Genomic DNA, 12,767 nt, shown 5'->3' with positions numbered 1-12,767 from the left:
AATAATATTGCAATAAATGTTTCATTGAGTAACCTATTGCAAAGTCAAATTTTAACTGTTTTTATTTAAAGATTGTTTAAATAAAGAGCTAGTCTATACATCTCTACATATTTTAAGAAAGAAAAAAAAATGTTATGGGGTGTAGGTACTTTTTCACATGACTGTAATTATGATTTTATTTTATAATCCAAAATGGTAAACAAACTGAAAAGGACCTCTGAGATACCTAGAGATAATATTCAGATATTTTAATATCACTTTTTTTTGAGTGACACAGTTGTTGGATCTTCTGCCTTATGGACAATGTTGGGGGTAACGTTACTTTAATTTAATTACAATGACTAGTAAGAAAGTTATACCAGTGGGTGCTTCAGAATTACATGAGACCATCTGAATGTGGACCTTGCAATATGATACTTACCTTAACTACTGTATACCAGTAAATCCACAAATGAATGGCTGAAAAATGGCTCCCTGCCTGATTTGCACCACACATACACTCTTCTCATACGGGTGTAGAACACATTGGATTTTACAATAATGAGTGTTATTTTACAACATTACGTGATGTTTCACTCTGGGATTATATTGAGGTTCACTTGGTCTTTAATTAATCAAATTTTACTTTGTAACATTACAACTTTTCAATTTTACAAAGTTTTGAAAAAATATGAGAGAATTGAATTCACGTTTAAAGGTAAGTGAAGTGATGTGTGTCTAAGAATTATTATAATGAAACATATGACAGCTGTACTAATATTGTTGTTCATTGTGATAAAAGAACTCATAAGGAATTAGATTTGCAGAGACAAAACTGTCTTTGACAGCCAATAGAATGAAAATCCTATAACCTTTATGTGTCATAATATGTAGGACTGTATCTCAGCATGCATTTGGATTTTTTCCATTACATCATTTTAATGATCCCATGAAAATTGAGAAGTCTGTGTACAAGTGTGATAGTAGCCATTTTTGTGCCAGTATGCTCTCCATACATTATGTATTATGTGGTGAAGTGGGGTCAGAGCTAAACAATTACAGACAGGGGATGATTATGGGCCAGAATGACTAGGCCATGTGTATCCAAGAGGAGCGTTAGCTCTATGGGAATGAGTTCTTTTGTAATTGTGGCGTGTTATATAACCCGAAATTATATAGATGTAATGTAAAAAGGCGATACCCCTAACTTAGTGATACGACAATAAAAAAATCACTCAAGAGAAATAAACTTTGCTTAATGATGGCTTACACTGCATAACAGACAAAGGAAGCCAATGGCAAGAACCCAGTTCAGGACTGGGGGCCTGATGAGTCTGCCATTTTCATTGTTGCAGTGGAAGGATTTTCAGGATCAGATGACATTATCTCCCATTTGTCCATGTTCCAAGGCTTTATACTGTTTCTTCACGTGCAGGCCCCCACTTAGGTGAATCGTGCAATTCCAAACAAGGTAAAAGAGGATATGGTTTCATGCTGACTTTGACAGACAAAAATAGTATACAACAGTTCTCAGTCTGACTGCTTGTTTCGTAGTTGTGTCTATCTGTCTTGTCTTATATTATAATGCTTGCCGAGCAGTTCTACATGGTGAACCCCTGTACTAAATCTGGCTCTGTGTCAACTGTACATGTGAGTAGAAAAAGACATTAAAATTATGCTTATTACATTCCACCCTTTGTCACTTTGTCTGTGATAAAAAAATCCTTGAGGGTCTTATCCACAAAGTAAAAGATACTTGATCCCCCTCACAGTGTAGACAGCTTCTCAAGAACATTTGTGGAGACATTGGCTGTAGTGCCAATGTAGCTCTTGTTTCATTCGTCTAATATACAAGCGTAAATAAATATTTATAATAGTAAAATTGGTAACAATGGTAATTAACAATATAATTGAATGGACAATTACATTTAACATATTGTTACTAAATGGTGATCACTAAATCCCACCAGTTGTGTATGTGGAAATCTTTTTAATTTTTTCTGCAGAGGTGAATATATTCCTTCTCCTGTTGTGTCTTACATTACTTACATAGTCAGTTTTGCAACTGAATATCACTGGGCCCGTGCAGTGAGTACCATAGCCTCATTTTACATTATGAATATATAGAGCTCCTTGGCGGACTTTACTGTCCTTTAGCACATTTCTAACTACAGTATGTTGATATATGTGCCCACCCTTTGGTGTCGAGCCTTTGTCATCATCTGAGTTCATCTCTGTTATAGCGTGTGTAAACATGTGTAAACAGCAGTGTCAGATGGGTGGGGAGTGTTAATGTGACTGGGAGAATAAAACTGAATTAAAAAAAAAAAAAAGCTAACCTTTGCAAGTACCATAAATTTACACTGGCTGTTACAGACTCAAATCAAATGCATGTTTTTATTCTAAAATAGTAAAAATAAGAGCAGCTCAATTCTCAAAATGGAGTCGAACCCATGAACTTTTGATTACCAATCAGCAATTCTTACCGTTGCAGGCGTCACACATTATACACTTCATGTCTACATTATGTCAACTATTACTAAAACATGAAAAGCGTTTCTGTTTTAACAATGTGTTTACATAGGCTGTTGTAGACACAGAACATACATAAAATGCATGTGTTCCAAATAATGATATAGTATCTATACTAATAAAAGGCAAAGCCCTCACTCACTCACTCACTCACTGACTCACTGACTCACTCACTGACTCATCACTAATTCTCCAACTTCCCGTGTGAGTGGAAGGCTGAAATTTGGCAGGTTCATTCCTTACAGCTTCCTTACAAAAGTTGGGCAGGTTTTATATCGAAATTCTACGCGTAATGGTCATAACTGGAAGCAGTTTTTCTCCATTTACTGTAATAGAGATGAGCTTCAACGCCGTGGGGGCGGAGTTTCGTGTGACATCATCACGCCTCCCACGTAATCACGCAGTACATAAAAAACCAGGAAGAGCTCAAAAAAGTGCTTAAGAAAACATGCATTATATAATTGAGAAGGCAGCGAAACAATAAGAAGCGAGCGAGTGACATATACAACCATATTCATGAGTTCTGCTACTGAAACAAAGCACGATGTAAACCTACACTTTAAATTAAGTTCATAGACAGGCTGCCGCTGGCGTTTGTAATTTAGTGCCTGCCCATATAAGGCCGTCCGTCAGCGGCAATCCAATAGCAAACTGCCACGGGTAAATATTCACGGGTGAAGGACTGTGCTTATGGAGAGGAAGATGAGATGGTCAGGGTGGTGTTTGACACAAACTCAGCTTAAACTGCGAGAGAAAGTTTTAAGTGCCAGGACTAAGGTAACATTAAATACAGCCACGGACATAGCACGAGATGGCACCAGCACAGCTGGGAACCTTCGATGCAAGTACACCGAGCAGCTCACGTGAACTGACGCAGTGCACAGATAAAAGGCAACAGTTCCAAAGAGCTGAACAAAACCGAATTACACAATTGAAAAGGCAGCAAAAAATATGAAGCGTCTGATAAGCATATTCATAAATCCAGCTACTGCGGAAACAAAGCACACGTTGAAAAAGTCAATGTCCCGCTAAAGGAAGACAGTGTAAAAAAAACCCATGCATGCAGTGTGTCAGGTCTCAGATAAAGAAGAAGACGAGCTGTTTATTGATGCAGTAAGAAACGAATCGATGAATGAAACCTGCCATCTTTACAACGATTGACAAACACGGAATGTAACTTGAACACAACACATCCTACAAATACGAACCTGATTGAAAGAAATAATGATAATCAAATCCTTGATGACAGCAACACTCAGTAACACTCACAAAACAAATACTGTATATTGACAGTCATGTTACGTTATTTTTAAAATGTTCCCTTTTCTTTTCTACCTTTTTAACACACTACTTCTCATGCGATACGGGTATATATATATGTATATATATATAACCCGATCTACATACTCGAATAATGGATACTTTATTCGCCATCAATGATTGTTTTGGTAAAGCCATACTCAGTGTATTCATTAGATGAACGGTAAAAAAGTAAGCGAGGGGAGGATGACTCATTGAGCCATGCAGGCTGTAGTGCGCGTCAACTCTATCTGAATTGCGCGATAACATTTGAAAAACATATCTTTTCAAGTTCTATTTAGTCCATATGTGTCAAACTCAAGGGCGCGGGCCACATCCGCCCGGTGTGTAATTATATCCGCCCCGAGATCATTTTATATACTGTATTATTGTTATTAATGGCCCGGGTATATGAAGCGCTGGTAACACAATAAACTACAGATCCCATAATGCAGCGCTTCAGCTGCCTTGCATCAGGGTAACCTGAATGCAATTCAGAAGATACAGAAAACAGCATAATTAAATAAGAATCTGACACTTCAGCGGATGTTTTAACCCGTGCACAATCACAAAGATATTTCAAGTGAAGCTGCTTTTATGGGAGACACAAATGCACCAGTTCACCTTGCCCCACTTTCCCTGTTGCCAAGTACTGTTAAACCAAGTCGTCACTACGGTGTTCCCAAATACGCACTTTGCTGATAAACTGGCGCACTGCGCACTGAGTTTACGGCGCTTTGGTGACTTTGATGAACAAAAAAAGTCTGTCTACATGCGGATCGAACCTTGTGCATGTTTGGTAGCACATATCTGTGTGAGAAGCTCTTCTCAGTGATAAAGACTAACAAAACAGCACACAGGAGTCGCCTCACTGATGAGCACCTGCAATCCATCCTGAGAATCTCCACAACACAGAACCTCACAGCAAACAGAAACGAACCTGTGGCCAAAAAAAGATGCCAGGCGTCCAGCTCTAAAATGACATATGAGCAAAGACAACTGAATGATTTGATTTGTTATTGCGTAAGAGCGGAGTCAACTGTTTTAACAAACAGCGTATTGCACTGATACTGAAATAGCTGTGTGTGTATATATGTAGATATGTATGTATATGTATATATATGTTTATATATGTGTGTGTGTATATATGTATATATATATATATGTATTTGTGTGTATATATGTGTGTGTATGTATGTATATGTGTGTATATATGTAGATATATATGTATGTATATATGTGTATATGTATAGATATGTATATATATATATATATGTTTATGTATGTGTGTGTAAATATATATATATATGACAACAACACTCATCACTCACAACAGTGACAAAACAATTACATTGACAATCAGGTTACGTTATTTTCAAAATGTTTCCTTTTCTTTTCATTGCTTCTTTAACACACTACTTCTCCGCTGCGAAGCGCGGGTGTTTTGCTAGTTTACTCTATATAACTCTAAGCAACTGACGCGCAATTAAACAGACTTGAGCTGAACAAACTTTGTGCGGCGGTAGGGGAATGTGATAGCAGGCAGCTTGCTTCTTATCGACACATTTACAAGACAAAAGACACTGATGGAGAGGTGCAAGGGGATTTAAGGTGGGATGGATTTACGAGTTTTTTCATAGGCTTTGGTAATTCTAGTGTTAATGAGTTTTAATAGTTGTAATACAAATCAGATGCTATTCCAGATCTTTTGATATGATTATTAATAATTGTTCTTTACCAGTATTATTGAATAATTTGTCTACTATCTTTTATCCTACCGAACTTCACTATGGGGTGATCTGTCCCTCTTCAGTTTACAATTTAATATCATTGGTGGTATATTATGCATCTCCTCATACCCTTGAGCCTCTCTTATAACTCTTTCAAATATTTTCCTAAACTTACTTACATGCCTTGTCCAACCCAATGGTTTGTAGACAATGTATTTTGCTTGGTGGCTTTGCAGACCACTGCAAACAAATTTGTGGCTGGTACAGGAACTAAATAGTTTTTGCCATTGCTGGAACAGGAACTAAACAGTCTGATTACCATTACAGAGCTAATGAGATGCACACATGGTGACTTTCCATTCAGCAGAGGAACACTTCACTTTAGTCCTGCACATGATATAGCAGTCAATCATGGGAGTCCTTGCATTCAACAGCTGTCATCTCATCTCTTTATCTCAATGGTATTTTACAGTCTGTTTGTGTTAAAATCCATAAATACTTTATTTCTACAACAAATGTCTGCACAACCATATCATGGCATCAGATTTACTTAGCTGGACTTACAATCTTTGTTTGATTCTGCACTTCTTCTACATTGGATAAGTGACTTATTTCCTCACCAGCTATTATCAGGTATGTGCAGCAGACCAAGAGTCAATAATACAGTACAGTCACTTTGAATCGTCATTTGTAGAACACCACTTTTTCGTTATTGAATAAAGCACCACAACTGAGTTAGAGAGGTTTGAACAACCACTAAATTGAGCGGCCAAAATGAATTAATTGCTATACAAAATGAAGAAGGTTGAAGAGTAGAGCAATGCTTTATCAAACATATAAAACTATATAGTATAAAACAATACAGAGCACTATTAATGGAAATCCTAGACTCTCAGTTCCCAGTCTCATATCATACCTCATGAATAACAATCAGAAATAAATTAATATGGTAAGTTATTACATTTTAATCAGGTTAGTGAAAACCTTACACTTGCACAAATAATAAACATGCAAGGAAATAATTCCAATAATTGCTGTTCGTTAATCTATGTTTGAGAAGCAAACATTAATCACCCATTGGCCAGATTACATCTAATTTCTCTGCCCAAACTTGCTATTAAACTATTTCTTGCAGCTTGTATAGGAATATCCTGTGTGTTCCATCCATTGGACACAGGGTGTTTGCTGAATCCTAAGAAAAAAGAACATCTATAGTTTTGAAGTTACATATCTTTTATGCTTATAATACTTTATTGAAATTCAGATTTTATAATTCCTAACTGACCACACTGCTAACTGTCCTTCTGGCTTCACTAAGACTCAGCAGGGTCAGTAGGCCATTGCCTTATTTAACACTGCATCTGTTTGTAGGTTTCATCGATGATATTCCAGTCACACTGACTAGCATACAGGATGAATTACCAATCAGTATTTAATATTATTCTTATTATCACTTTTAATTTTACTTGCTATAGCATTTTTTTAAACATTTATATGTATTACTATGTATATTCTTTGAAATATTATCATAGTTTCATACATAGTTTTTATCAAAACATATTCTCATACTCACATTTTCTTTTAGAATTGCACTTCATTCACAGAGTAAAGTTCTTTTACAATTGCATTTCGTTCACAGAGATATCACACATACAGTACTATAAACTCACTAGAGGTTGTGTTTTTTTTTTTAAGTTTTCACCGTTCAACACACCTAAACACTTTTTGCCCTTCATGCTTATATTTTCTTATCACCACAATCAAATAGCTTCTCAGGACACAAGCTGGCATTACTTTTGTCAAATAAGGAGCACATCTAGCTCAGCATCATATGGTGCTGGTCTCCAGATCAAGGAAACTCCTGGCAAACCAATTCAGCGGCAATCAAGAAAAAGATATTTCCATGGCAATCCAATTCAGAGACAACAAGGTGAATCCAGCCATCAGGAAACCACGCTGTACAATTCCACAACAAGAAAGCATTTCCAGAAAAAGTTATGTGGTCACTGAGAATATACTTACTCAACAAGGAAAACATATAAGCTTGAACCTTTACTTCCTATCGCCAAGCAAGAGTGATAAACACTGTGCCACTACACGCTTCACTGTAATAATTTCTAAAACACATAAACTTCATAAACGCACATCGGTCAGTTTCTGATTCAAAAGTGCATTTTTCCTTTAAACTTGATCAGGGTTTGAAAAGAAAAACGTTTTGCACGTTTATGACTAGTTTTAAACAAAAGTGGAGAAATTTTTATTTACTTTAACCCAATTTTATATATATACTGTGTATATGATCATATTTCTTTGTCATGTGAGAAGTTGTCTCATTTTAAATCCAGGCTTATCCAATTGATGCCTTTGTAAAGTATGACCAGTACTCACAGGAAGGTAACTTAGAGACATGATTCTCATTGCAAAGTTAAAACCGATTTTTTTTGTTCTTTTTCCAATTTAAGTCAGAGCTCTTTAAATTTTAGTATTATTTGTGTACACAGTCTGCAGTTTCCTTTTAAACACTAGCTTATAAAAACAGTGTTAACACAAGCTTGTATATTTAAGCAATATTTATAACTATGAAGATAACTTCAATAGTTTAATAGTTTCTGTGTGTTTTCGATGTCCTGCAGGATGGTACATTAACATTTTTAACACACGTTTCATGAGACTTATCAGTGTTAGGGGTTGCTGCATTAACCTTTGGGTAGCATGTGACAGCAACAGCTGCACAGCTCATAAACTATGTTTTTAACAGGCAAACGGATCACATATTTTGTATACATAGTTCATTGTCCAGGACATTATATTGGACTTCTATTATGCCGATAAAGATTTCTACAATTAGATGGACAAACTTTTCTCCTGCCTAATTACTGACCTAAAGGTTTTTTTTTTTTTATCAAACTTGTCTTATTAGAGGATAAGTTTCTTTCTTTAATTAAGAAATGGTCACTATCAGTGGTTATTACAGCCTCATTAAAATATTGAGAGGACTGTAGGGTTTCATCCTTGTACTTTCCAATTGGGACATATTTATGTGGGTTTAGATAGTAATGTAAAGTAAAATAATTAGTAATGGTATTACTTTTTAGTATTCCTGTTGAAGTTTAAGAGTGGTAATGTTTAATGAACTACTTTCTTTGAGTAAGTGCCCCAAAATCTGCTCAAAGATTCACAATCTTAGATTCCAATTTTACACATGGTCATTGTTTGTGAGGACATCTTGTCAAAAATGTGACAGTAAAATCAGATGTAACATGATGTAGCTCTCAGCTGTGCCCTTTAGATATTGCAGTTAATTTTGCAGAGTGCAATGGATAATGCAGTGTGCCAAGTTTGCCAGTGGATTTGGCTAGGATATTCAAGTTTGCTATTTTAACAAGGGTACATTTTTTGCCTGAAAATGATGGAAATTAAAGTGGCATGATTTGGATTTAACTCTTTTAACATTAAATCCCACAGTTCATTGGTGTATATAAGTGAACGAGTGTGCCAGGCTTAACAGAGAATTAAATTAGTGAACTCGCATTGGACTGAGCAAACTTTACACGCACTCAATATGTGAAATATGAATTCCTTTTGTAGCCTGTGCCAATGAGAAGCTGCGGGCTAGTAAGCAGATGGCTAACTAATGTAATTTCCTTTTATTATAAATTAGTGAAGTGGTTAGCGCTGCTGCTTTGCAGATCCAATAATGTGGGCTTGAATGTATAACCTGCTTTTAAAATCTTGCCAATATCCATTTCTGTGGAATGTAAATGTGTGAGGAAAAGCTATTTAGTGATATGTTCTGTTTCTAGAAAAAGATGTACAGTAGAACACAATGGTATTTGGTGCTCATCTGAATGTATGCAGAGCACACGCAAAGTTACCTGGTGCGACCTTAAAGTACCTGGTGCGCAGGCTGTGGTAAATGGTGGGCATGAGATAGTAAAAAAAAAAAAACACACTGTATCTCCCAAGGGGCTCTGTATGAGTGTGCAGATGAATACCTGTGAACATAAAGCAAGTACCTAAACCCTTTGAGTCAGATAACACTCCCACAACTTTTCTTAACCATAGTGTAACAGGGCATGTGATGGGCATTTCGTGACTGATGTTGTGGGCATTACCTGCTGTATGTCATAGGTATTGGAGGCTGCAGTCAGACCCATCTCGGGAACAGTCCTTTAATAAATAAAAGGCCACCCATCTGCTTTTTATATCACCGCGCTACAAGAGATGGGAGTAATGTCAGACTGAAGTCTTGGTAAAGGAGTAATTAGGTAGCCCCGAAGCACACTTTTGTAATTTTTTAATCTAACTTTATCTCATACATACATACATGAAACTATCCCGTACGTTCGTGAAAGTATCCTGTAAGTACGAGATATTTTGACATACGTACGAGATGAGGGTTGGTGTCCTTGAATTCTCAGAAATGCGCCTTGTATAAATAAAATGTATTATTATTATTATTATCCCATAATTTTTTTCACTGTTCGGTTCAGAGCTTCTGTAACTGACAAATTAATTCATGCATTTATTTCAAGTAGGATTGACTACTGCAATGCGGTGTTCACTGGATGTTCAAATTGTTCTTTACACAGCTTTCAGTTAACGCAAAATGCTGCTGCAAGAATTATGACAAGAACAATTAGTACTAGGCTGTTGTACTGTGTTAGCCATAATGAATGTAGTGAGAAGTCAAGCAAAATGACACCTTTTATTAGATAACTAAAAAGCTTACAATATGTAAGCTTTCAAGGTAACTGAGGTCCCTTCTTCAGGCAAGATGCAATACAGAAACTGGAGTTCCCTGTGTTTATATACCCACTAGGGAAGATGTAACTTTGGGTGAGACATCTTAAATGTAAAAAATTAATAGACCTCTTAAGGCTAAGATTCATTTGGCAAGAGAGGAGAACAATGTATGGTCAAGATCTTTGGATAAGATAACTGTCCAACAATGTCATTTGAAGTTTCTGATGAGTTTTTCAATACAATGGGGGTCTTTAGACAGGTTGTCTGCGTCAGTCCGAGAGATGCAAACATGCCTAATATCTAGCCATAAAACTCTTGTCTCTATTTAAACCATGTTGTAATGAGTAAAATTTTAGCTTGAGTTTAACTTCTCATTCTTTTCTCTCTTGCTGTGTTCTAAAGTTGCCCGTAAGCACTGTGACTTTAAAGTCTCTCTCACAGAGTCTATGGCTGTTGAAGTGGGCTGCTACAGGAACATCTGTGTTGTCATGCTTGATGTGGAACCTGAATTAGACAGACCCCATTAGATGACCTGCAGGAAAATGATCCCTTTATACGATTTTCTAGTCGGCACTGTGGAAATGAAGGGGGCAGTTGCATTTGTCCAGAGATTAACCCATGCTGCTCTGGTACAGTGAACTGCTTGTTGTCTTGGAGATGGTATCCTCTGTTGCATCAAAATCATTGGGGTAACCACTCAGGTCACTTAGGATTCCGTGCAGAGTTTGAGGTCACCTCAGGCTTCCGGGTAGAGATGTCATGTCAATCATACACCAGGACAGATTCCCTTTGTGGTATTTAAGCTCCTTTATTTTTGTTTATACAGTCACACAAGGATCGCTAGCAATTCTCTCAAATGTTCAACTCCGATTGAAAGACAAAGATTAAAAGTACCTGTCAAGTCTTTCAGGTTGTCATTGTTTTCTTCCATCGCAGACCGACGCCAGGCTTAAAACACTCAAGTTTCTTTCTTTTAATCTTAGGAAGGTTTTAAACTTTTAATCTTAGGCAGGTTTTAAACTTTTAGTGTAGCTGCGGGTGCATAAGGCTGGATCAAGCATGGGTAAACAACGTGCCATTTTATTTATTTTTTATTAATTTTATTACAATCCATACAAAGCAATCAAGTTTTTACAAAGAGAAAAATTAAGTTAAGAACAGATCGATCCCCACCCCTGAGAGAGAGCGAGCATAAGAGAGAGAGAGCATAAGAGAGAGTTGTAAACACACCTAAATTAATAAATTCTCTGTGCTTTATGAACTTATTTTAAAATATTACTGATTAGATCCTGCCATGTTTTGAAAAAAGTCTGTACGGATCCTCTAACTGAGTATTTGATTTTTTCCAACTTCAAATAATATAACACATCGATTTCCCACTGACTTAAAAGAGGAGAGTTTGGGTTCTTCCAGTTTATGAGAATAAATCTGCCTGCCAAAAGTGTAGTGAATGCAATCACAATTTGTTTGTCTTTCTCCGCTTTAAACCCATCTGGAAGAACACCAAACACAGCTGGTAATGGGTTAGGAGGGATTGTGATTCCAAGGCAATCTGAAAGGTAAATAAAAATGTTTGTCCAGAATAATGTTAATTTGGTGCAGGACCAGAACATGTGACCCAATGAGGCTGGGACTTGGTTGCAGTGTTCGCAGGTTGGATCATGCCCTGGAAACATTTTGGAGAGTTTTAGTCGAGACAGATGTGCTCGATATATAATTTTGAGTTGTATAATTGTATACTTTGCGCATATGGAGCTCGAGTGAATTCTCTGCATTGCTACTTTCCACTCCTTTTCTGATATATTAATTGAAAGATCTTTTTCCCAGTGTCCTCTTGGATCTTTGAACGGGAGGGATTGTAAAATGATTTTATATATTGTAGAGATGGAGTCTAAGTCCTTGAGATTGAGCAATATTTTTTCCAGCATGAATGAGGGTGCAAGATGAGGAAAATCTGGAAGGTTTTGTTTAACAAAGTTTCTGATTTGAAGATAGTGAAACAAATGTGTAGCTGGAATGTTAAATTTGGAATGTAATTGTTGATAGGATGCAAAGACGTTGTCTATATAAAGATCTCTAAGCAAGTTAATTCAAAATTTTTTCCAGATATTAAAAACTGCATATGTTTGTGAAGGTTGAAAGAGGTGGTTCTCTTGCAGGGGTGCCACAGATAGAAGCTTCTCCATCTTAAAATGCTTTCTACATTGGTTCCAGATTCTTAGTGAGTGGAGCACAATTGGGTTATTAGTAACGTGTGTTTATTGGAGCACAGAGCAAGGATTACAAAGAAGTACTGCAGGATTTTACTTCTATTGCAGACCAAGCCTGTGTATGTTCTTCTATTTGCGTCCAGGTTCTTATCGCCTGTATATTTGCTGCCCAGTAATAAAACTGGAAGTTAGGTAGAGCCATGCCGCCTTCTGCCTTTTGTCTTTGTAAGGTCGCTCTTTTGATGCGTGGATGTTTTGAATTCCAAATAAA

This window comes from Polypterus senegalus, chromosome 2 (assembly GCF_016835505.1).
Source record: "Polypterus senegalus isolate Bchr_013 chromosome 2, ASM1683550v1, whole genome shotgun sequence".
NCBI classification, from domain to species: Eukaryota; Metazoa; Chordata; class Cladistia; order Polypteriformes; family Polypteridae; genus Polypterus; species Polypterus senegalus.
This window is presented reverse-complemented; position numbering follows the sequence as displayed.